Raw genomic sequence first — 25,211 nt, 5'->3', positions numbered from 1 at the left:
GTGTTTGTTTATGCTTACTTTGAATTATCTTCCACTCCATTTCTTTGGAGATTACCATGTTCTATGACTTGCTGCCTGGAAGCATCTCTGGCAGAATATTTAAATTTAAAATATGGGCCCATGTTTCATAGAGAAGTTTGGAATCCTTAAAAATGCTGTATGACTTCCCAAAGGCCACTTATTTGCATATCTTCCTTCTCTTCAACTCTGGACCTAACCCATTGGCAATTTGCAGGACCTTCCCAAGACATCTGTGCTGATGAATGTGTTCTGTAGGTTTTCCAACTGTGTGACATGGCAGCCCATGAAGACTGAGGCGACTCTCTTATTTGTCTTATTTTCTCACCTCAATAGCCCATCCTGACTTCTCCCTCTTTCCTCTTGGGAAGCAGTTACAAGCAGGGAGAGCCACTGACAGCCCCAACCCCAGGCTGAAGCACACATTGGTGTGAGTTCAGACACACTAAATTAGGTCAGTGACTTCTGGTGTCAAATGAATTCATAACTGAGGGTGGCATACTGCAGATATGTCCTGAGAGAGATTTCTAGTTTTATCTTGCTTTATCTTCTCCTGACTCTGGAAGAGCTGACAGTGATCCCCTGACGACAGAACAATTTTCCACAAGGATCTTATGATCCGGCTATAAAACAAGAGTTATTCCTCTTCCCTCCCTCAGTGATTTCCTCTGTCTTCTCCCTCCCCCCACCTCTTAGACTAAGCAGTTCTAGAAGGGCCTCTCACCTCCAGGAAAATGCTCCCTGTGTAGATTAGTCCCTAGTCCATAGATAAACATTTGACACCTCTTTCTAAGCCCACCTTGTGTGAAGGCCAGCCTGCTGCACCACCTAGTTCAGATCTTGCCTTAGATGCTTACTCACTGGGTGACCCTAGGATAGCTGACCTTAACCTTCCTCAGGTGCTGTCTCTTCATCTGTAAAATCTCCCTCGTGGGGTTAGTATGAGGATTAGGTAATCAATCTAAAGTACTTTGCAAACCTCAAAGCAGCGCATGTACAGTTATTGGTGATTAGCATGAGGTTGTGAGGACATCATTGGTTGCACGTTGTCTGTCCATTAGACTCAGATCTTTGAGACCCTTACTGCTGTCTTTTACCTTTCTCTGTATCTCCAGTCCTTAGTGTAGTGCCTGGCACAGAGTAGGCGCTTAATAAATGTTTATTGACTGACATGTGCAGCCACCTTGTCCATTTCCTCCCTCTTCTTCTCATCCTTATTCCCTTCCTCCTCCTCCTTCTTTCTCTTCCTCTAGCCAGGTCTCCTTATCTCTCCCAGACTGGAAGGGCAGTTGCCTTTCACAGCCTTACTCCACTGTCCCGAATCCTTGGAGGCTTTGATTTGGTCCATTTCTGATCTTTGCAAGAAGACCTGAAAGTGGTCCCACATTTGTTGTTTCTCTGATTCTGCGAAGGAAACTCTGGATTCTAAGAAACAGAGGTGAGGAGGAAGAGCATTCCAGAGATAGGGACCAGCCGGTGCCAAGTGGATGCTTCATTGTCTGTTGCAGAGTGTGACCCATGCATGCTTTCTCCATCCAGTGCTAATTCATGTCCTTCTAGAAATGCTCCTTAGAGTATCTACCCAACGCGTTGGGGACTGTTCTCATCTTGGTCTTTTAATATTGAGTGATTGAGGCTGTAATCTGTCATCCTTTGTTCTTTTCCTTCTCCGGTTTCTTCTCAGTTCACCCTTTCTCCTTTCCACCAAACCATGTTTAGGGCAGATCACGACCTATTCATGCCTGTCCATCACATGGGACTCCTATCTGTGGCCTCTCCAGAGTGCACCAGTAGACTGGAGGCTTCCCTTGCTTCCCCTGGCATTCCAAGGGTACTAGTAGAACACACAGGGCACCTGCCCATCAGTCCTCATTCTCCTCCTATGGCTGGTCCATCTTCTCTTTCTGTCATAACAGTTAATAATCTAATAATAACTAGCATTTATATAGTGCCAAATATTGTATTTGGGCTTCATGATAACATCCTTTACTCCTATCTTTCAGAGTTCCTTGTTGGTTATATGCCATACCCACCATGTACTCTTCTATTGCTCTCACTGGGACAGTCACCTTTAGTTCTTCAGAGACAGTGGTGTCCCATAAAGCAATGGTAAGATGTTAGTATTGAAAAGATGGGACTTTACTCTCATGGGAGGCTTGCACTTTACGATTTCCTGAAAGTAGTTTTCCTGAAAAGCACTCCTAAAAATTGCTGGAAGCACTTTCCCTTTCAACAGGGCCTAGTAGCTCATTATCTATTTGCATGATCCACCCAGGATAGACATACTTTTGGACAAGTTTCTAGAGGCTTGTATTATTCAGATACATGTTGAAATCTGGACCATAGACATTATCTGTTTGGTCTTTTGCACCTTAGCTCGTTGGGCCAGACTCCTTTGTGTGATTACAGATCTCTTCTAGACACTGTCTTGGGATTCAATCTAGTCAACACACTGTCATGTGCAAGCACGAGCATCTGGAGGACTCATCATCCAGAGTTCTTCTCTTCCAGCTGGACTTTGTGTTGGGTCTCATCCATCACGGTGGTGACTGTTTTTGGTGAGCATCCATCTCGTTTTATGCCTTGTCTGATGTTTGCTATCAGAGGATCATTGAACAGGGTCATTTCTGCTGTGATTTCCCCCAAGGAATCTTGAATGATCTTGATGTATGGATGGGAGATCCCCTGTTGGAAAGGAGCCAGTAAGGAAGTGTTTTGTTTTGCTGAGGCAAATTTATAATTAACAAACAATTATCATAGTGAGGCTTTGTGTGTTCTTTATTTTTAAGTCAATTGTGAAATGGTAAGTGATCCATTGATAAATGTCATTAGAAAAAGCTCATTTGTTCCCTATTAATGCTGCCATGTTTATGTATAGAAAAGCTCCACAAAGGCTTTATATAGATGGGGGAGTAGATATAGAGTTTATTAGTTGTTAATGTTTTCTTGACCACTTTTTTTGAGGGAGTATCAGTAAGGTCTGAGATTATGCCCTTTTAGACCTTGTATACCAGTATCTCAAATGCTCTCTCAATTAGAGTGCCTTACGAATGGATTTCTACATATACCTGATCCAATCTGACTGATTTCCCCATTTTTGTTCTCTTTGGTGATATTTCTCCTTCCTCTATAAGCATTTCATGGACTGTGATGTTGGGGTCAAAGTGTGTCACTCCATTATCCTAGAAAGAGAAAATAGTGTAGTCATTTTTGCCATTCTACCCCCATTTTTCTTCTGTTGTAGTCTTTTTTTTCACTCTTGAATGCTTTTGGGGTGATTCTGTTTAACTGGATGTTTTGCCAAGCTTTCTCTAGACTGGTTTTCCCCTCCACTGCTTCTCTCTGCTTTATGAGACAATATTGCTCATAATCATCCATCATCCTGCTTCCTAAGATTTTATAAATGAGTTTATATTGTAACCTGTTATTGCCTTTGGCAACTATCTCTCTCCATTTAGTAAGAAAGCCTAATGTTTGCTGACTAAGATACTTTCTGGACTCTTTTGTTATCTTGGCTGTAGCGATTAATTTTTTGTTGGTTAGTTGTTTTTTAATTGTATCTGACTCTTTGTGACTTCTTTTTGGGTTTTCTTGGCAAAGATGCTAAAGTGTTTGCCATTTCCTTCTCCAGCTCATTTTACAGATGAGAAAACCGGGGCAAAAAGGGTTAAGGGACTTGTCCAGAGTCATACAGCTAGTAAATGTCTAAGGCTAGATTTGAAATCAGGAAGATGTGTTTTCCTGACTCTAGGCCTGGCTCTCTATCCACTATACCACCTTGCTGCCTCAGCAATTAATTTATATTGGTTTAACCTCTGGATGAAATTATTATAGTCAGTTATTTCTGCTGTCCATTTCCTATTTTTGATTTCCAGTAGTTTGTTTAAGTAATTCAAGGTTAAATTTCCTTTCTTGTATACCATTTCTTTTTCTCATTACTATGTTTTCTTTTTGTTTATTATAAATTTTGACCTTATATCTGACAAACTGGTAGTCTGATTGTGCGCAGACAGCTGACTCAAGGCCAACTCCATGTCAATAAGCCTCTTCCTGTTTTTTAAGATGTAGTCAATTTTATTCTTTGTGTTGTTTGGCCAGTGCCTACAAGTTAATTTTCCCTCAATTAACAGTATTTTATTTTTTTCCAATTACATGTAAAGATAGTTTTCAACATTCGCTTTCATAAGATCTTGAGTTCCAACTTTTTTTCTCCCTCCCTCCCTTTCCTTCCCCATCCCCAAGACAGCAAGCAATCTGATATAGGTTATACATATACAATCATATTAAACATATTTCTACGTTAATCATGTTATGAAAGAACCATCAAAGCAAAAAGGAAAAACTATGAGAAAGAAAAAACAAAAAAGTGAAAACAGTCAGCTTCAGTCTGCATTCAGACTCCGTGGTGTGGACAGCATTTTCCATCACGAGTCTTTTGGAATTGTCTTAGATCATTGTATTGCTAAGAACAGCTAAGTCTACCAAAATTGGGTAGCAAACATTGTGGCTGTTACTGTGTACCAGATTCTCCTGTTCTGCTCATTTCACTCAGCATCAGTTCATATAAGTCTTTCCAGGTTTTTCTAAAATCCTCCTGCTTATCATTTCTTATGGAACAATAGTATTCCATTCCATTCATATGCCACAACTTGTTCAACCATTCCCTAACTGATGGGCATCCCTCAGTTTCCAATTTTTCACTACCACAGAAAGAGTTGCTATAAATATTTTTTGTACGTGGGTCCTTTCCCCTTATGATATCTTTGGGATATAGACCTAATGTTGCTAGATGCACAGTTTTATAGCCCTTTGGGTATAGTTCCAAATTGCTCTCCAGAATGGTTGGATCAGCTCACGGCTCCACCGACAGTGAATTAGTGTTCCAGTTTTCCCACATCTTCTCCACCATTTGTCATTTTCCTTTCTGTCATATTAGCTAATCTGATAGGTGTGATGTGGTACCTCAGAGTTGTTTTAATTTGCATTTCCCCAATCAGTAGTGATTTAGAGCATTTTGTCATATGTCTATAAATAGCCTTAGTTTCTTCCTCTGAAAATTGCCTTTTCATACCTTTTGACCATTTATCAATTGGGGAATGACTAGTATTCTTACAAATTTGACTTAGTTTTCTATGTATTTTAGGAATGAGGCCTTTATTAGAAACACTGGTAGCAAAAATTGTTCCTCAGCTTTCTGCTTTCCTTCTAATCTTTATTGCATTGACTTTGTCTGTGCAAAACCTTTTTACTTTAATGCCATCAAAATTATCCATCTTGCACTTCATAATGTTCTCTATTTCTTGTTTGGTCATAAATTCTTCCTTTCGCTATAGATCTGACAGGTAAACGATTCCTTGTTCTCCTAATTTACTTATGGTGTCACCCTTTATGTCTAAATCATGTACCCATTTTGACCTTATCTTGGTTTACGGTGTAAGATATTGATCTGTGCCTAGTTTCTGTCATACTGTTTTCCAGTTTTCCCAGCAGATTTGTCAAATAATGAGTTCTTATCCCAGAAACTGGAGTTTTTGTGTTTATCCAAACAGTAGATTATTATAGTCATTGACTACTGTGTCTTGCGTACCTAACCTATTCCACTGATTCACCACTCTCTTTTCTTAGCCAGTACCAAATAGTTTTGATAATTACTGCCTTATAAATATAGTTTTAAGTCTGGTATGGCTAGACCACCTTCCTTTGCATTTGTTTTCATTAACTCTCTTAATATTCTTGACCTCTTGTTCTTCCACATGAATTTTGTTATTACTTTTTCTAGCTCGACAAAATAATTTTTGGTAGTTTGATTGATATGGCACTGAATAACTAAATTATTTCAGGTAGAATTACCATTTTTATTATATTAACTGTGTCTACCCATGAGCAACTGATATTTTCCCAGAAGTTTTTAGATCTGACTTAGTTCGTGCGAAAAGTGTTTTGTAATTGTATTCATATGTTTCCTGGGTTTGCCGTGGCAGGTAGATTCCTAAATATTTTATAATGTCTACAGTTATTTTAAATAGAATTTCCCTTCCTCTTGTTGCTGGACTTTGTTAGTAATATGTAGAAATGCTGGTGATATATGGGGGTTTATTTTATATCCTGCAACTATGCTAAAGTTGTCATTTATTTCAACTAGTTTTTTCTTTGATTCCCTATGAGTTAACATTTTGAAGAAAATGCCTATGACAGACACATAAGACTTTTGTGTAAGCTACAATCTTGGGCCTCTTATTTCTTTCTCCAGAACCATACTTTCCTGTGTATTTCTCCCTCTTCTCAGCTTTCCCCACTGCTGGCTGGTCCTCAGAAAAGAGACCAAGTCTGTCACCTAGGGCCCTACCTGATGCCTTCCCTTGTGGTTGAACCAGACTGAGTTCATATTCTCTTGGTAGAGTCTTCAAGAGTCCGGGTCACATTTTTTTTTAAAATTTTATTTATTTATTTATTTAACTTTTAACATTCATTTTCACAAAATTTTGGGTTCCAAATTTTCTCTCCTTTTGTCCCCTCCCCCCACCCCAAAATACTGAGCATTCTAATTGCCCCTATCACCAATCTGCCCTCTCTTCTGTCATCCCTCTCTGCCCGTGTCTCCATCTTCTCTTTTGTCCTGTAGGGCCAAATAACTTTCTATACCCCTTTACCTGTATTTCTTATTTCCTAGTGGCAAGAACAGTACTCGACAGTTGTTCCTAAAACTTTGAGTTCCAACTTCTTTTCCTCCCTCCCTCCCCACCCCTTCCCTTTGGAAGGCAGGCAATTCAATATAGGCCAAATCTGTGTAGTTTTGCAAATGACTTCCGTAATAGTTGTGTTGTATAAGACTAACTATATTTCCCTCCATCCTATCCTGTCCCCCATTACTTCTGTTCTCTCTTTTGATCCTGTTCCTCCCCATGAGTGTCGACCTCAAATTGCTCCCTCCTTCCCATGCCCTCCCTTCCACCATCCCCCCCACCCTGCTTATCCCCTTATCCCCCACTTTCCTGTATTGTAAGCAAAATGAGTGTGCATTTTATTCCTTCCTTTAGTGGAGTGTGATGAGAGTAAACTTCATGTTTTTCTCTCACCTCCCTTCTTTATCCCTACATTATTTTGCTTGCCTCTTTTATGAGAGATAATTTGCCCCATTCCATTTCTCCCTTTCTCCTCCCAATATATTTCTCTCTCACTGATTGATTTCATTTTTTTAAGATATGATCCCATCCTCTTCAATTCACTCTGCATTCTGTCTCTATGTGTGTGTGCATGTGCATGTGCATGTGTGTGTGTAATCCCACCAACTACCCAGATACTGAATAGTTTCAAGAGTTACAAATATTGTCTTTCCATGTAGGAATGTAAACAGTTCAACTTTAGTAAGTCCCTTATGACTTCTCTTTGCTGTTTACCTTTTCATGCTTCTCTTCATTCTTGTGTTTGAAGGTGAAATTTCCTTTTCAGCTCCGGTCTTTTCATCAAGAATGCTTGAAAGTCCTCTATTTCAATGAAAGACCGATTTTTCCCCTGAAGTATTATACTCAGTTTTGCTGAGTAGGTGATTCTTGGTTTTAGTCCTAGTTCCTTTGACTTCTGGAATATGATATTCCATGGCCTTCGATCCCTTAATGTAGAAGCTGCTAGATCTTGTGTTATCCTGATTGTATTTCCACAATACTTGAATTGTTTCTTTCTAGCTGCTTGTAATATTTTCTCCTTGACCAGGGAACTCTGGAATTTGGCCACAATGTTCCTAGGAGTTTCCCTTTTTGGATCTCTTTCAGGCGGTGATCTGTGGATTCCTTGAATACTTATTTTGCCCTCTGGTTCTAGAATATTAGGGCAGTTTTCCTTGATAATTTCATGAAAGATGATGTCTAGGCTCTTTTTTTGATCATGGCTTTCAGGTAGTCCCATAATTTTTAAATTGTCTCTCCTGGATCTATGTTCCAGGTCAGTTGTTTTTCCAATGAGATATTTCACATTTTCTTCCATTTTTTCATTCTTTTGGTTTTGTTTTGTGATTTCTTGGTTTCTCATAAAGTCATTGGCCTCCATCTATTCCATTCTAATTTTGAAAGAACTATTTTCTTCAGTGAGCTTTTGAACCTCCTTTTCCATTTGTGTAATTCTGCTTTTGAAAGCATTCTTGTCCTCATTGGCTTTTTGAACCTCTTTTGCCAATTGAGTTAGCCTATTTTTCAAGGTGTTATTTTCTTCAGCATTTTTTTGGGTCTCCTTTAGCAGGGTGTTTACTTGTTTTTCATGCTTTGCTTGCATGTCTCTCATTTGTCTTCCCAGTTTTTCCTCCACCTCTCTAACTTGATTTTCAAAATCCTTTTTGAGCTCTTCCATGGCCTGAGCCCATTGAGTGGGCTGGAATACAGAAGCCTTGACTTCTGTGTCTTTCCCTGATGGTAAGCATTATTCTTCCTCATCAGAAAGGAAGGGAGGAAATACCTGTTCACCAAGAAAGTAGCCTTCTATAGTCTTATTTTTTTCCCTTTTCTGGGCATTTTCCCAGCCAGTGACTTGACTTCTGAGTTTCCTCTCCATACCCACCTCGCCTCCAGATCCACCCAGCTAGTGCTTGGGGTCTGAGATTCCAATGCTGCTTCCCAGCCTCAGGGCTTTGGCAGGGGCGGGGCTGCTATTCAGTGTGAGATTAAGTTCAGGTGCTTAGGTGGGGGCAGGGCCACCACACAGGGCTCAGTTCCCTCAGGGGGTTTATGCAGAGACCTTCAACAATGGATCTGGGCTCCTGCCTGCTTAGGGAGCCCTGGTCTGCTCCCGCCTCCACTGCTGCCTCCTGAAGGGGCCTGAGTTATGGGGGCACCCCACTCCCCTCTTGGCAAGCTGAGAAGACCCTCTCACCAAGCTTTGGGGCCCATGGGTGGAGGGACCCACGCGGCTGCTGGAGATTCCATCCCTGAAGCCTGCTCGGATCCGCTCCTCTCGGTGTTGCATGGCCAAAGCAGGGCTGGGCTCAGCTCTGGTCTGCAGCGCGAAGGACCTTTTATGAGAGGTTTCCAGGCTCTCTGGAACAGAAATCTTGTCTGCTCCTTTGTTCTGTGGCTTCTGCTGCTCCAGAATTTGTTGGGAGTTCTTTTTTACAGATATTTTATGGGCTGTGGGTTCGGAGCTAGCGTATGTGTGTCTTTCTACTCCGCCATCTTGGCTCCGCCCCCCTCACATTTTCAACATGATGTTTGAATAGGACTTTTAGGGGATGCAAAGACAAGACAAAAATCAATCAATCCTTACTCTCAAGGAGCTTGTGTTCTCATGGGGGCACATGGCATATTCAGAAAAGCAAATACTTTTCTGGGAGGGAGAGAACTATAGCAACCAGGGGATAGGAGAGGCTTTTTGGAGGTGGCACCCTCTGACCTGAACCTTTAATTGAGGCAGAGATTAGAAGAGGGGGAGAAGGGAGCATATTTCAGCCATGGGGGACACTGGCCGGGAGGCCAGACATGGAAGTAGGCAATTGGGCAGAAGTATGTAATGGCCAAAGTCTGGAGAGGAGGAAAGGGATCAGCCTATGAGGAGCCTTAGGAAATCTCAGTTCCATTTCCTAACCCTATCACTAATGAACCCCTGTCTGAATCCCCAGTTATGCATCATCTCTTATGATCATTTCTAACTTATATCTAGCCTAATTTTCTTTGAAAAAAATTGTCTAGGGCCTATCATTAATTTTAAAAAAATCACTAAATAATTGATTGGAAAATATCCATATTGATGAAAGTTGCTCATTTTAGTTTTAGGAAGACTCCTCAGGGGAATCTCACTGATTTCTCTCTAGTTATAGAAGATGCTATTTTACCTTAGAGGTAGGCTAACCCTCCAAACCTGACTCTTTTATTTATCAAGTCTAGGCACTGGACTGTCCCATTCTCCTTCCCTCCCTGCATTTATGAGCTGTGTGACCTTGGGACAAATTTCTCAACCACTCTGAGCTTGTTTCCTTGTCTGAAAACAAATGAGGGAATTGGACCTGGTGACCTCTAAGGTCCCTTGTAAATCTGTGATATGATGCTGATGGGATAGGAGGTGGTACTTTTGTCTTATAATCTTATTGATGGTGTAAAAACTTGACTCACTGCTCCCTTTCCTGAGCTGCCACCATCACTGCAGAAGCAAAAAGATCTAGCAAATATGCCTTTTTCTTGACAAAGGAACTGATCTCTCTGCTATGGCGCAGGGTGTCCGTAACAATAGGGACCTGTTTGCTATCTCTTTTTTTTTAAAAATGTTTTCTTGAGGTCTTTTGTCTTTAATTAGTCTGAACTTTCCGTGGTCACAAAGAAAAACAGTTAAGCACAAAGTTGGATCCAGAAGCCTTGTCTGGCAGGGTATGTCGCACTGGGAGCCCCCCCCTCTGCTGAGGAGCAGGAGGAGGGGTCGTTATCTCCCCCTCTCTTTCAGAATTTGTCATGGACATTTATCTTTCTACTCACCCTACCTCATTCTCCAGATTTTGCTTAATGTCGGCTCTCACAAAGCTTCCCGCATTTCTCTGAATTCTTCGTCTTTGTCGTGTCTTCCTACACAATTGTATCCCATCACATTCAAAACCCTTCCCCAGCAGATGAAGCCCACTTTGATGCCTCTCCTTTCTGCAAGTTTCTCCTCCAGGTTTTTGCTTCTTTGTACCATATCCTTTCCCTTTTCTTCTGTCTCCTCCCACATGTTATGCCTCGGTGCTCTAGTCGTCAGAAGGCTAGGTGGGGCAGTGGGTAGAGCACTGGGCCTAGAGTCTGGAACATGTGAGTTCAAATTTTACCTTAGACATCAGTGATCTTGCCAAGTCAACCTCTGTTCAACTCAGTTTCTTGAACTGTAAAATGGGGATAGCATTCACCTTCTCTGTTTATAAAGTACTTAACACAGTTTCTGGCACATAGTAGGTGCTATCTAAAAGCTAGCTGCTACTGCTGCTGCTGCTACCACTACTGTTACTACTTCTGCTACTCCTTACCACTACTACCACCACCACCACTCCTTCTACTACTACTGCTACTACTACTGCTGCTGCTACTACTACTACTGCTACTACTACTACTACCACTACTACTACTACCACTTTCCTTCATGGATCCATTTATGCTGAATCACCCAGGAGATAGTTAAATGATGTAGCAGTAATAATATAATACTAATAGCATTTATGTGACACTTTAATGTTACAAAATACTTTGCTTTCCCAGGGTTGAGTTTTACTTAACATCCTGTGATGGATCTTTCCAACACAACATCCTTGGGAGGATAGGGTTTTTATTATTCTCATTTTAGAGATTTTACATGTGAGGGAACTGAGGCACAGAGAGATTAAGTGAATAGACCAGGGGAAGTATCAGAGGCTTGGTTTGAACTCAGTTTTGCGGGTCCAGTGCTCGGTGCACTGTAGTGCCACCTAGCTGCCTTCTGGGATGGAGTGGTGGATAGAATGCTGGACTTGGATGGAGAAAGCCTGGAGTTAAAAAAGTTCCCTCAGACACTTACTGGGTCTATGACCCCGGGCAAATCCTCTAGCCTCCCAGCCTTAGTTTCCTGATATATAAAATGTGAATGATAGTAGTATCTACCTTATGGGGTTATTGTAAGGATCAGATGAGGTCATATTTGAGGATTGAAGAGATTGAAAACTCAGTCATTTATTTTTTAATTTTTCAAATATTTTGTTTTTTCCAATTACACATAAAGACAATTTTTAGCATTTATTTAAAAAATATTTGAGTTCCAAATTCTCTCCCTATTCTTCCTCCATCCCTGAGGCAGTAAGCAATTTGTTATAGGTAATACAAGTCATATTTGTTGCTAACCCTTCCAGGACTATATTTATATTCCTCCTTTTCCTCCTCCTTCTCCTTCTCTTTCTCTTCTTTCTCTTCTGTTGTTGCATGTTGACTTCTTCACCAATGGGGGACTGTCTACTCCATCCCTTCCCTGTTCTCCTTCATACTCCCTGTCTTCCTCCCAGGTCTGGAACAACCTGGAAGCAGCCCTCTTCCCTGGGTGCCTTTAGTCTTTTGTTTGTTGGGCACTCTAAAATTGCATCAAAAAAGGTGCATCTCATTCTCTTCCCCTGGATGATCAGCTGACATATTCTACATCTGGCTTTTAGGTATGGGTCTGGATGTGCTCTGAAAGGAGAGACTTGTCTCTGGTGTTGGCTCCCCTTCCCCTGGCCTGGTTGGGAGCAGGCACATTTTCCTCCTGGCCAAGGCAGTGTTTGGCCATTTGGCCCTTCATTTTTTAGCAGGAAGCATGCCTCTTGCACCACCCAATTTTCTTCTCCAGATGTGTGTTTGTAGATTTACCTGGGATGTGGAGGGAGGAGCATCTTGCTTCCAACCTGGCAGGGCTGAGGTTAGAGAAATCTTTCTTTTTCCAAAATGCCTCATTGCATTTCACCTTGCAAAAGATTCAGGCAATGAGTCTCATCATCTCAGCAGCTTAATTTGCGGGCTGCAGATTGTCCTTTCCTGAAGGGCCTGGCCATTTGAGCCATTTGGAAGGAGCAGTGGCGAGCCTTCTTTTGGGTCTCAACCTCCCCTGACTCTGAACTGCCGCAGTGGACTGAAATAAAGGAAATTTTCCCTTTTTAAACACAAAACAAAACAGCTCCAACATGTACCAAATAAGGTCGATGTGAAATACATGCCACATGCTGTTTGTTGAACTGTTGGGATGGATCTGTGGCCAAGCTCGCCAGCACCCTCTGGATCACAGTGAGTGGGGGGATAGATCCTTCATTTCTTCATTCAGGTTTTCCAAAGCTTCTTGCCAGGACAAGATCCCATTCTTTTAATATTTTTCTGTTCCACTACTTTTTATTTTATTTTTTTTTAATTTATTTATTTAACTTTTAACATTCATTTTCACAAAATTTTGGGTTCCAAATTTTCTCCCCATTTGTCCCCTCCCCTCACCCCAAAACACCGAGCATTCTAATTGCCCCTATCACCAATCTGCCCTCTCTTCTATCAGCCCTCCCTTCCCTTGTCCCCGTCTTCTCTTTTGTCCTGTAGGGCCAGAAAACTTTCTATACCCCATTACCTGTATTTCTTATTTCCTAGTAGCAAGAACAATACTCAATAGTTGTTCCTAAAACTTTGAGTTCCAACTTCTTTTCATCCCTCCCTCCCCACCCATTCTCTTTTGGAAGGCAAGCAATTCAATATAGGTCATATCTGTGTAGTTTTGCAAATGACTTCCATAATAGTCATGTTGTGTAAGACTAACTATATTTCCCTCCATCCTATCCTGCCCTCCTATTGCTTCTATTCTCTCTTTTGATCCTGTCCCTCCCCAAGAATGTTGACTTTAAACTGCTCCATCCTCCCAATGCCCTCCCTTCCATCATCCCCCCTACCCTGCTTATCCCCTTCTCCCCCACTTTCCTGAATTGTAAGATAGGTTTTCATACCAAAATGAGTGTGCATTTTATTCCTTCCTTTAGTTGAATGTGATGAGAGTAAACTTCATGTTTTTCTCTCACCTCCCTTCTTTTTCCCTCCACTGAAAAGTCTTTTGCTTGCCTCTTTTATGAGAGATAATTTGCCCCATTCCATTTCTCCCTTTCTCCTCCCAATATATTTCTCTCTCACCGCTTAATTTCATTTTTTTAAGATATGATCCCATCCTCTTCAATTCACTCTGTGCTCTCTGTCTCTCTATGTGTGTGTGTGTGTGCGTGTGCGTGTGTGTGTATGTGTGTAATCTCACCCACTACCCAGATACTGAAAAGTTTCAAGAGTTATAAATATTGTCTTTCCATGTAGGAATATAAACAGTTCAGCTTTAGTAAGTCCCTTATGACTTCTCTTTGCTGTTTACCTTATCATGCTTCTCTTCATTCTTGTGTTTGAAAGTCAGATTTTCTTTTCAGCTCTGGTCTGGTCATTCATCAAGAATGCTTGAAAGTCCTCTATTTCATTGAAAGACCAATTTTTCCCCTGAAGTATTATACTCAGTTTTGCTGGGTAGGTGATTCTTGGTTTTAGTCCTAGTTCCTTTGACTTCTGGAATATGATATTCCATGGCCTTCGATCCCTTAATGTAGAAGCTGCTAGATCTTGTGTTATCCTGATTGTATTTCCACAATACTTGAATTGTTTCTTTCTAGCTGCTTGTAATATTTTCACCTTGACCAGGGAACTCTGAAATTTGGCCACAATGTTCCTAGGAGTTTCTCTTTTTGGATCTCTTTCAGGCGGTGATCTGTGGATTCCTTGAATACTTATTTTGCCCTCTGGTTCTAGAACATCAGGGCAGTTTTCCTTGATAATTTCATGAAAGATGATGTCTAGGCTCTTTTTTTGATCATGGCTTTCAGGTAGTCCCATAATTTTTAAATTGTCTCTCCTGGATCTATGTTCCAGGTCAATTGTTTTTCCAATGAGATATTTCACATTATCTTCCATTTTTTCATTCTTTTGGTTTTGTTTTGTGATTTCTTGGTTTCTCATAAAGTCATTAGCCTCCATCTGTTCCATTCTAATTTTGAAAGAACTATTTTCTTCAGTGAGCTTTTGAACCTCCTTTTCCATTTGTGTAATTCTGCTTTTGAAAGCATTCTTGTCCTCATTGGCTTTTTGAACCTCTTTTGCCAATTGAGTTAGCCTATTTTTCAAGGTGTTATTTTCTTCAGCATTTTTTGGGGTCTCCTTTAGCAAGGTGTTGACCTGTTTTTCATGCTTTTCTTGCATCTCTCTCATTTGTCTTCCCAGTTTTTCCTCCACCTCACTAACTTGATTTTCAAAATCCTTTTTGAGCTCTTCCATGGCCTGAGCCCATTGAATATTTATTTTGGATGTTTGGGATACAGAAGCCTTGACTTCTGTGTCTTTCCCTGATGGTAAGCATTGTTCTTCCTCATCTGAAAGGATGGGAGGAGACATCTGTTCACCAAGAAAGTAACCTTCTGTGGTCTTATTTTTTTTCCCTTTTCTGGGCATTTTCCCAGCCAGTGACTTGACTTCTGAGTTTCCTCTCCATACCCACCTCGCCTCCAGATCCACCCAGCTAGTGCTTGGAGTCTGAGATTCAAATGCTGCTTCCCAGCCTCAGGGCTTTTGGCGGGGGCAGGGCTGCTATTCAGTATGAGATTAAGTTCAGGTGCTCAGTTGGGGGGCAGGGCTACCACACAGGGCTCAGTTCCCTCAGGGGGTTTATGCAGAGACCTTCAACAATGGATCTGGGCTCCTGCCTGCTTAGGGAGCCCTGGTCTGCTCCCGCCTCCACTGCTGCCTCCTGAGGGGGCCCAAGTCATGGAGACACCCTTCTCCCCTCTCGGCAAGCTGAAAAGACCCTCTCACTGACCTTTGGTGCCTGTGGGTGGAGGGACCTGCGCTGCCGCTGGAGACTCTGTCCCTGAAGCCTGCTTGGATCTACTCCTCTTGGGCCAAGGCAGGGCTGGGTTCTGCTCTGGGTCTGGTGTGTAACGGACCTTTTGTGTTAGTTTTTCAGGTCTCTCTGGAACAAAAATCTCCTCTGCCACGTTGTTCTGTGGCTTCTGCTGCTCCAGAATTTGTTGGGAGTTCTTCTTTACAGGTATTTTATGGGCTGTGGGTTGGGAGCTAGCATAGGTGTATCTTTCTACTCTGCCATCTTGGCTCCTCCCCAGTCCTGTTCCACTACTTTTAAAAGATGTGATGTGACTTTGACACATTGTGAAGTCTTTCTTATAGGCAAAGATGAGTAATCCACTTAGTCTCTGATTAAATAGCTTACAGGGGTAGAGCAATTGGGGTTTAGCCCAGGAAGCCCACATTTAGAGGCTGCAACATACTCTGGAGTAACCCTAGGCAGTTTGGCTGAGTCTTAGGAACAGTCAGGGGAGTGGAATGGTATATTGTGTAAAGTTCAAAAATGTGAAATCTTTCGATTGTAAATCGCCCCTGAGTCCTGTCCCATCTGGCTTCTCTACACTGTACTCAGCTTCTTGCTTTTCCAGGGCTGAGTTTTACTTAGCATTCTGTGATGGCAGAGAGTTTTGATGTTTTTTTTTTGTACTATAAAAAAGCCGTAATATGGAAAGAAAACAGATCTTGTGCTCCTATATGGAGGCATCTCTCTCTGCACATCTCCTAAACCTCCTCCTAGTTACTGTTCCATATCTTCAATCCTGACCACAAGCTCAGGATTATATACTAGAAACGGGAAAGTGAGTGACACAGTGAAGGAAATTGGTCTCCCCGAGATTCACAACAGCTGACGTCCTCTTCACTCAGAATCTTCTCTCTTCCTGGCTCAGGACCTCTCCCTCATTCTGGCCTTTCATGTTGATCTCCTGGAGATGTGGCTTCAGCACAGTCCTACTCAATGACATCTGGCCTCTCCTACGTTTCCCCAGCCATCAAGTGCTCAGCTCAGTAACCTTTGTTCTCAAGGAGTACCAAAATGACATCACTGTGCTGGACCAGTTACAGTGTGTCCAACTGTGGCTGATCGGACCCGTATGAAGGTTCTACCTCTGGTCAGGCACAGATAGCCTCTATGAACATTTGGGGTGCAGATGTCTCTAAATTTGCACATCTGTGTTTGTTTTGAGCTACTGCAATTCCACTTTGCTTATAGAGCACTGTGCCTTCTTTAATAGCACACCATGCTGGGCAGTCCTTCTTGGAAGTCTAAATCCGAAGGCAGTGGATTGAAAAGGATTGAAAAACCTGTCATATTTATTTCTTTTTTAATTTTTGAATAATATTTTATTTTTTTTCAATTACATGTGAAGACAATTTTTAACATTCATTTAAAAGAAATGAGTTCCATATTTTCCCTCTCCCTCCCACTCCTTCCCCCATCCCTGAGAGAGTAAGCAATTTGAAATAGGTAATGCAAGTCATATTTATTGACTACATTTCTGTCATAGCCAAAAATCTTGTTGGTAAGACAAATCAGGCTAGGAAATTATCAGATGGTGAACTTCTGCTTTCTGGCCTCACTTTGTACCTCCTTCCTCCAAGGGTCCTTGTGGTGCTCCAGGGCCTTCCTGGATGAGGACGAGTGTGTCCATCCATGGAGTGGAGTCCCAAGTCAGGGGCACTCCCCTCCCCCCCCCCCCCCCCATAAATGAGAGTCCATTTAGAGTTGAACCAGGAGAAATGAAATATGTAGTTGTAATGTCTTTTCTGTCCGAGGATCATGATGGTCATGGCTTGCTTTGTGAGAAGAAGACTGATGCTGGTTATGAAAACGTTTTCACTCTGTGTTTAAACACCTTTACCTTTTCTGTTTAAGATGTTCAAAATCTAACAGTTGTTAGTAAGAAAAAAAAGATACGAATTTTCAAAAAGCTATTGTATCAGATATAGGCAGTTTCCAAAAAGTAACTAGTTACTAGAGGTAAACTCTATACTGAGAAAAATGCTATGGCTCATTCATGGAACACTTTCTCCAGCAGCTATTGCTGGAGGCTCCCAATGATTGAGCCAAAGGTTTCTGATTGCTTTTTTATGATTGGAAAAACTCCACATTGTCAATATGGAGATTCAGTTAAATTCAATTCAACAAGCATTTATTAAGCACTTACTATGTGTAAGGCCCTAAACCTAGCACTGGGAATGAAACGACAAAGATGAAAAATGGTGTCTGACTTCAAGGGGGTGCAACATCCTGCTATTGATTAATGGATGAATGGGCCAGAGAGCTAGAGCAGAGAAGCTGGGATGGGGTAGAAGGAGCCACTATATTTTCTTTTCTCTGCTGGTTGTAAAAGAGGAAACTCCCAGAAATAAAGCAAGGCTTGCTGCTCTGACTTAACCATCTATGAAGCCCCAGAACCAGGCACATGGGGACAGACCTGCAGGGTTTCCAAACTGAAGTAAATGAGTGAGAAGATACACCAAGGATTTCGGTCTTCAAAGGCATGAAGGAAGGAGGAGGAAAGAATTAAGGATGTTCAGGAATTGAGAATAAGCTAAAGAGAAAGATCATGGTCTAAAGTGGCTCAAATTTTACTTCTGATATGACCCAGTACTAGTCATTTTCCCTCTTAGGGCCCCAAGCAAATCACTAAGAGAGCAGGGTATAAATGCTGACCTGAATATATGGAGGGAGTTTTCTCATTGGGAGTTCGCTACACTAATATAATAACAGGTCTGGATTCCTCCCTATACCTTATCCTCCAAAGGATTAGTGAGGAAAAAAAAAACAACCCGTACCAAATTGTACTTAGGAGGTGATCTAAATGCTGGCATTATGACCATTCTATTGAATGTTTGCTGCTTAAATTCATTATTTTAATAAAGAGTTATTTTTTAATTTAAAAAACAACGAAAAGAATAATGACTGGGGAGTGTGCCAATCTCTTCCTCAGTTGAGCACATCTTTGGTCTTTGCTACTTTGGGCTTGTAAATCAATGCTCCTTTTTCTCCCTGGCAGCAGGACTCAGACTAGATGTTCAATTTTTAAAGAGTGGTGCTGAAATTTTCTGATAGCAGAAATTGCAAATGCAAACATCCAACTAGATGTTAGCAAATATCACAATGATTTAACAGTCCTAAGATGCCCCCGAAAGATCGTAGAAATCATTGGTTTTTTTTGGTCCCCGATCCAGCCGATCCATGTAATCACATTGGACTTCAAAGTAAAACTTTGTGGTCAGAGTCCCCAAAATCTCCATGGAAGATGACAGCATCTGACAGAGGGATAGGGAGAGAGGAGGGCTGGAAATAAGGGGGCAGGGGAAAAGTGAGCAGGTTTGCTGTTCAGCCTCTAGGTGAGAGAGTTGTTATCTTCTTAGAGTTTTGACTTGGGGCAGATTTTTAAAATTACCCAACTCTTAACACTTATTTTTTTTTTTAATTTATTTATTTATTTAACTTTTAACATTCATTTTCACAAAATTTTGGGTTCCAAATTTTCTCCCCTTTTGTCCCCTCCCCCCACCCCAAAACACCGAGTGTTCTAATTGCCCCTGTCTGCCAATCTGCCCTCTCTCCCTCCCCACCCCTTCCCTTTGGAAGGCAAGCAATTCAATATAGGCCAGATCTGTGTAGTTTTGCAAATGACTTCCATAATAGTAGTGTTGTGTAAGAACTAATTATATTTCCCTCCACCCTATCCTGTCCCCCATTACTTCTGTTCTCTCTTTTGATCCTATCCCTCCCCATGAGTGCCTGACCTCAAATTGCTCCCTCCTCCCCGTGCCCTCCCTTCCATCATCCCCCCCACCCTGCTTATCCCCTTATCCCCCACTTTCCTGTATTGTAAGATAGGTTTTCATACCAAAATGAGTGTGCATTTTATTCCTTCCTTTAGTGGAGTGTGATGAGAGTAAACTTCATGTTTTTCTCTCATCTCCCCTCTTTATCCCTCCACTAATAAGTCTTTTGCTTGCCTCTTTTTATGAGAGATAATTTGCCCCATTCCATTTCTCCCTTTCTCCTCCCAATATATTTCTCTCTCACTGATTGATTTCATTTTTTTAAGATATGATCCCATCCTCTTCAATTCACTCTGTGCACTCTGTCTCTATGTGTGTGTGTGTGTGCACGTGTGTGTGCGTGTGCATGTGCATGTGTGTGTGTGTGTGTGTAATCCCACCCAGTACCCAGATACTGAATAGTTTCAAGAGTTACAAATATTGTCTTTCCATGTAGGAATGTAAACAGTTCAGCTTTAGTAAGTCCCTTATGACTTCTCCTTGCTGTTCACCTTTTCATGCTTCTCTTCATTCTTGTGTTTGAAAGTCAGATTTTCTTTTCAGCTCTGGTCTGGTCATTCATCAAGAATGCTTGAAAGTCCTCAAATTTCATTGAAAGACCAATTTTTCCCCTGAAGCATTATACTCAGTTTTGCTGGGTAGGTGATTCTTGGTTTTAGTCCTAGTTCCTTTGACTTCTGGAATATGATATTCCATGGCCTTCGATCCCTTAATGTAGAAGCTGCTAGATCTTGTGTTATCCTGATTGTATTTCCACAATACTTGAATTGTTTCTTTCTAGCTACTTTCAATATTTTCTCCTTGACCTGGGAACTCTGGAATTTGGCCACAATGCTCCTAGGAGTTTCTCTTTTTGGATCTCTTTCAGGCGGTGATCTGTGGATTCCTTGAATATTTATTTTGCCCTCTGGTTCTAGAACATCAGGGCAGTTTTCCTTGATAATTTCATGAAAGATGATGTCTAGGCTCTTTTTTTGATCATGGCTTTCAGGTAGTCCCATAATTTTCAAATTGTCTCTCCTGGATCTATGTTCCAGGTCAGTTGTTTTTCCAATGAGATATTTCACATTTTCTTCCACTTTTTCATTCTTTTGGTTTTGTTTTGTGATTTCTTGGTTTCTCATAAAGTCATTGGCCTCCATCTGTTCCATTCTAATTTTGAAAGAACTATTTTCTTCAGTGAGCTTTTGAACCTCCTTTTCCATTTGTGTAATTCTGCTTTTGAAAGCATTCTTGTCCTCATTGGCTTTTTGAACCCCTTTTGCCAATTGAGTTAGCCTATTTTTCAAGGTGTTATTTTCTTCAGCATTTTTTTGGGTCTCCTTTAGCAGGGTGCTGACCTGCTGTTCATGCTTTGACTGCATGTCTCTCATTTCTCTTCCCAGCTTTTCTTCCACCTCTCTAACTTGATTTTCAAAATTCTTTTTGAGCTCTTCCATGGCCTGAGCCCACTGGGTGGGCTGGGATATAGAAGCCTTGACTTCGATGTCTTTGCCTGATGGTAAGCATTGTTCTTCCTCATCAGAAAGGAAGGGAGGAAATGCCTGTTCACCAAGAAAGTAACCTTCTGTAGTCTTATTTCTTTTCCCTTTTCTGGGCATTTTCCCAGCCAGTGACTTGACCTCTGAATATTCTCCTCACACCCACCTCGCCTCCAGATCCTCCTAGCCAGCGCTTGGGGTCTGAGATTCAAATGCTGCTTCCCAGCCTCATGGTTTCCGCAGGGGCGGGGCTGCTATTCAGTGTGAGATTAAGTTCAGGTGCTCAGGTGGGGGCAGGGCCGCCTCACGGGCTCAGTTCCCTCAGGGGGTTTATGCAGAGACCTTCAACAATGGATCTGGGCTCCTGCCTGCTTGGGGAGCCCTGGTCTGCCGCTGCCTCAGCTGCTGCCTCCCAAGGGGGCCTGAGTTATGGGGGCACCCCACTCCCATCTCGACCCGCCAAAGAGACCCTCTCACCGACCCTTCTCACCTGTGGGTGGAGACCCGTGCGGTCGCTGGAGATTCCCTCCCTGAAGCCTGCTTGGATCCGCTCCTTTTGGCGCTGCACCACTGAGGCAGGGTTGGGCTCTGCTCTGGGTCCGGGGCACGAGGGACCTTTTATGAGAGGTTTTCAGGCTCTTTGGAGCAGAAATCTCGTCCGCTCCGTTCTGTGGCTTCTCCTGCTCCAGAATTCACAGGTTGTTCTTTTTTTTTCACAGGTATTTTATGGGCAGTGGGTTTGGAGGTAGCGTATGTGCCTCTTTCTACTCCGCCATCTTGGCTCTGCCCCCCGAGTCAGAATCTTTTTGCTGGTACAGGGTATTGCCTTGATGTTGATGGTGCTGAAGGTTGGGATGGCTGTGGCAGTTTCTTAAAATAAGACAACACTGAAGTTTGCCACATCAACTGACTCTTCTTTTCATGAAAGATTTCTCTGTAGCAGGAAATGCTCTTTGATAACATTTTACCCACAATAGAACTTCTTTCAGAATTGGAGTCAATCCTCTCAACACCTGCCACTGCTTTATCAACTAAGTTTATGTCATATTCTTCAGTACTGTGCTCCAGAGATTTAGGAAAGTCTTTTTCTTTGCCTTCATGGCCAAACTTCTTGAAATAAGCTTATTTTTTTTTTTTAAAGGGAAATTGAAGGTTAGAGACTTACCTAAGGTCCTACCTCCTTGATGAAGTCTTTATGCTTCTTCCATGTAAATCCTCATAGATGTTCCAGGGCTAGCCCCATCCATCAAGCTATCTTCCTTTACTCTTTGAGTCACTTGCCAGTGATTGGATTCTTTGGGACGTATGGTACCCCGAATGATGTAGCCATGGTGCATCACTGGAAGTATATTGATATTGCAAAGATAGGGTCATCTATTAGGGAGAAACTTGGGACTGTTGAAAGAAGGAATAATTTTCTCAATGTAATTCCAGCCCCCCTCTTCCTCTTATTCAACTCCTATTCAACCCAGTTTGTTCCTCTTCAGTACCTGCTGAAGATGTATGCACTAAAGGACTAACTCATTCTCATTTCTCATCCATTTGATTTTTCCTGTGTGAATTGTTAGCTGACCCATTTTGAGGAGCCTCAGGTTTCATTCATGTAATCCTATAGTAATCTAGGGTTTGATACATTCAGTACAATGTTATCCTTAAATAGAATCAGCTGGAGTCCCTTGCCATCTGTAGGGGATTCCTTCTTCCTTTGGACTACGTGCAGGACATTATCTAGGAAAGTACTTCCTAGCTTTGGAAACTTGTATCTTCCTGTTTATGCCTCACTTGGTCATCAGAGGTTCCCTGACTGTTCACTGAAAGGTCAAATACTGGAGATGAAGCTTAAATACTTTGGCGACATAATGAGAAGAAAAGACTCACTGGGAAAGACCCTAATATTGAAGACGATTGAAGGCAAAAGGGAAAGGAGATGGCAGAGGATGAGATGGATAGAGTGTCATGGAGGCAGGATAAATGAGCTTGGACAGACTTGGAGGTAGTTAAGGATGGAGGGGGCTGGTAAGCTGTGGTTCATGGGGTCATGAAGATTCAGACACAACTGAGTCACTGAACAGCAACATTAATCTAAGGGAATGTAATTCTTCATTATCGTTGTTGCTCTACCTCAGTCAGTCAGTGTACTTCCCTAGTAATCACAAGATTTGAGACTCAGAAGTTGGGATGGTCCTCTGTCAATTCCAAGGCATTCACACACTGGGTACAGCCACAGAGTGTGGGCTCCTATCTCAGGCCCCTAGGTAGCCAAGGTAGTCTTATCCATTCCATAGGTGAAGTGTCTCCTGAACAAAATATTCTTTCTCTCCACTCACAATTAATGGTGAGATAAGTTACCTGTGGCCCTATTGATGACAAGGTGGTTGGTTGTTGTCCTTTGTTCTGGAAGAGGATCAAAATGACATCACTCTGTTAGAGTCAAATTACAATGAGTCCAACTGTGGCTGATCAGACCAATACAGGCTCAGAAGGCTCTACCAGATTGGGCACATTTGGGGTGGATTCTCTAAATCTGCATATCTCACATTTCTTTTGAGCTACTTCAATTCTGCTTTGCTCATAGAGAACATTACCTTCTCTGATGAGGGCATACCATGTGCCAGTGTCCTGTGCCAGTGTCTCCCATGTCACACAATCAATTCCAAAGTTCTTAAGAGAGACCTTGAGAGTGTCCTTGTATAGCTTCTTCTTACCACCATATGAGTGCTTGTCATATGTGAGTAATAGTCTTTTAGGCAAGCATATGTTCGGCATTCAGACATTGTGGCCAGCCTATGGGAGTTGTGCTCTCTGCAGTAGAGTTTGAATGCCTGGCAGTTTAGTTTGAGCAAGGACCTCAGTACCTTATCTTGCCAGGTAATTTTCAGAATCTTCCTAAGACAGTTCAAATGAAAGTAATTCAGTTTCCTGGCATGGAATTCAGTTTTATGCTGATAGTAACAATCCAAAGAGCTTTTATGATGGCAAGGTAGAATCAGCTTGACAAAATCTTAATTGAGAGGAATATGGAATGAAGAGGGTAGTGCTGGTTAGGAGGTCACAGGATTGCGTACACATGGGAGGGGTGGGGATGGGCTTACTGCCCTCTGGATCAGATTTCTGGGCAGATTTCATAGTTTGGAGATTTTAGAAAGCTAGCCAGACCATGGTTGAAAACATAAGTGGGAATGAAGTGGAATCCAATGAAGAGTAATGGTCCAATGATCTGGGCTTGATCAAATTCCTGGTCAAAGTGACTGTCCTCTGGATTCTTATGGACGGTGATGGTGCCTCCAAGCCTTGGCTTTGAACATGAGCAGCTTCTTCTTTCAGGTCATATGGTATTTTTTTTAGTAGATTGTCTTATAAAGAAGATCCATGGTGTGAGGGAGGGGTGAGCAGAAAGTCCAGGCTAGTCCAATAATTGAGTTTCTTTAAATTTCTGGTATCCAAGGAGCTGAAGCACATGGGAACACAACTATAGAACTGGGAATTCAGGCTAGGAGGTCAGCACCGTAGCAGGAGGTGGAAGATGGGGTATGGCAGACATCGGAATGGGGAGCAATGTGGCGGGGAGCCACAGTCCAAAGCCAAGAAGCTGTTGCAATAATCCAGGCATGAGACCTGGAAGGTGGAGGATCAGAGGAGAAAAGAGGGCATTCACAAGAGATGGTAGAAATGTAGGAAGGTCGAAACATGGAAGGGAGGACTTGGTGACAGATTGGAGAGGAGTGAGAGAGAGTGAGGGGTCAAGGATGACACTGAGGCTAAGAGCCTGGGTGACTGGGAGGAATGGTATCCTCAACAGTGATAGGGTTGCTTTTTCGATGAGGTGGGAGGGAAGGGAGGGAGAGAATTTGGAACTCAAAATATGAAAAAAGAATTGTTAAATTTGTTTTTAAATGTAATTGGGAAAAATACAATATTAAATAAAAAATAGCTATAGTGAGGTTAGGAACAGGGGAAGGTTTTTGCATTGGGTTTGGTTGTGCAAAAACTTCTCAGTTTAATGTACTCAAAGTTATCCATTTTGCATTTCATAATGCATTCTATCTCTCCTTTAGTAAAGAATTCTTCCCTTCTCCATAGATCTGATAAATACACTATTCCTTGCTTCTCCAGTTTATTCATGGTATCAATCTTTATACCTAAATCATGTACCCATTTGGACTTTATTCTTGTGTACGGTGTCAGGTATGGGTCTATGCCTAATTTCCGCCACACTGTTATCCAGTTTTCCCAGCAATTTTTGTCAAACAATGAGTTCTTATCCCAGAAGCTGGGGTCCTTGGGTTTATCAAACAGAAGGTTGCTATATTCCTTGCCTACTGCATCTTGAGTGCCAAGTCTATTCCACTTGTCTACCTCTCTGTTTCTTAGCCAATACCAAGTGGTTTTGATAATTGCTGCTTTATAGTACAGTTTAAGGTCTGGTAGCGCTAGGCCACCTTAGGGGAAGGTTTTTGGAAAAGATCATGAGTTCACTTCTGGACGCCTTGAGTTTCAGAGGCACACTGGACTGGTTTGAGATGTTCAATAAGCAGACATGTGAGACTTG

The 25,211-nt window shown here is 42.0% G+C and overlaps 1 protein-coding gene and 1 pseudogene across 2 annotated transcripts in view; one reads left to right on the top strand and one right to left on the bottom strand.

The window, feature by feature from the left end:
* The window catches only part of ITGA9 (integrin subunit alpha 9), a 406,938-nt gene that overhangs the window by 20,791 nt on the left and 360,936 nt on the right, over window positions 1–25,211 (top strand). The window lies entirely within an intron of this gene.
* Window positions 1–25,211, bottom strand: part of LOC140532306 (nuclear transport factor 2 pseudogene) — a 41,303-nt pseudogene that overhangs the window by 15,496 nt on the left and 596 nt on the right.

This window comes from Notamacropus eugenii, chromosome 3, assembly GCF_028372415.1.
Source record: "Notamacropus eugenii isolate mMacEug1 chromosome 3, mMacEug1.pri_v2, whole genome shotgun sequence".
In the NCBI taxonomy this organism is placed as follows: Eukaryota; Metazoa; Chordata; class Mammalia; order Diprotodontia; family Macropodidae; genus Notamacropus; species Notamacropus eugenii.
This window is presented reverse-complemented; position numbering and strand designations above follow the sequence as displayed.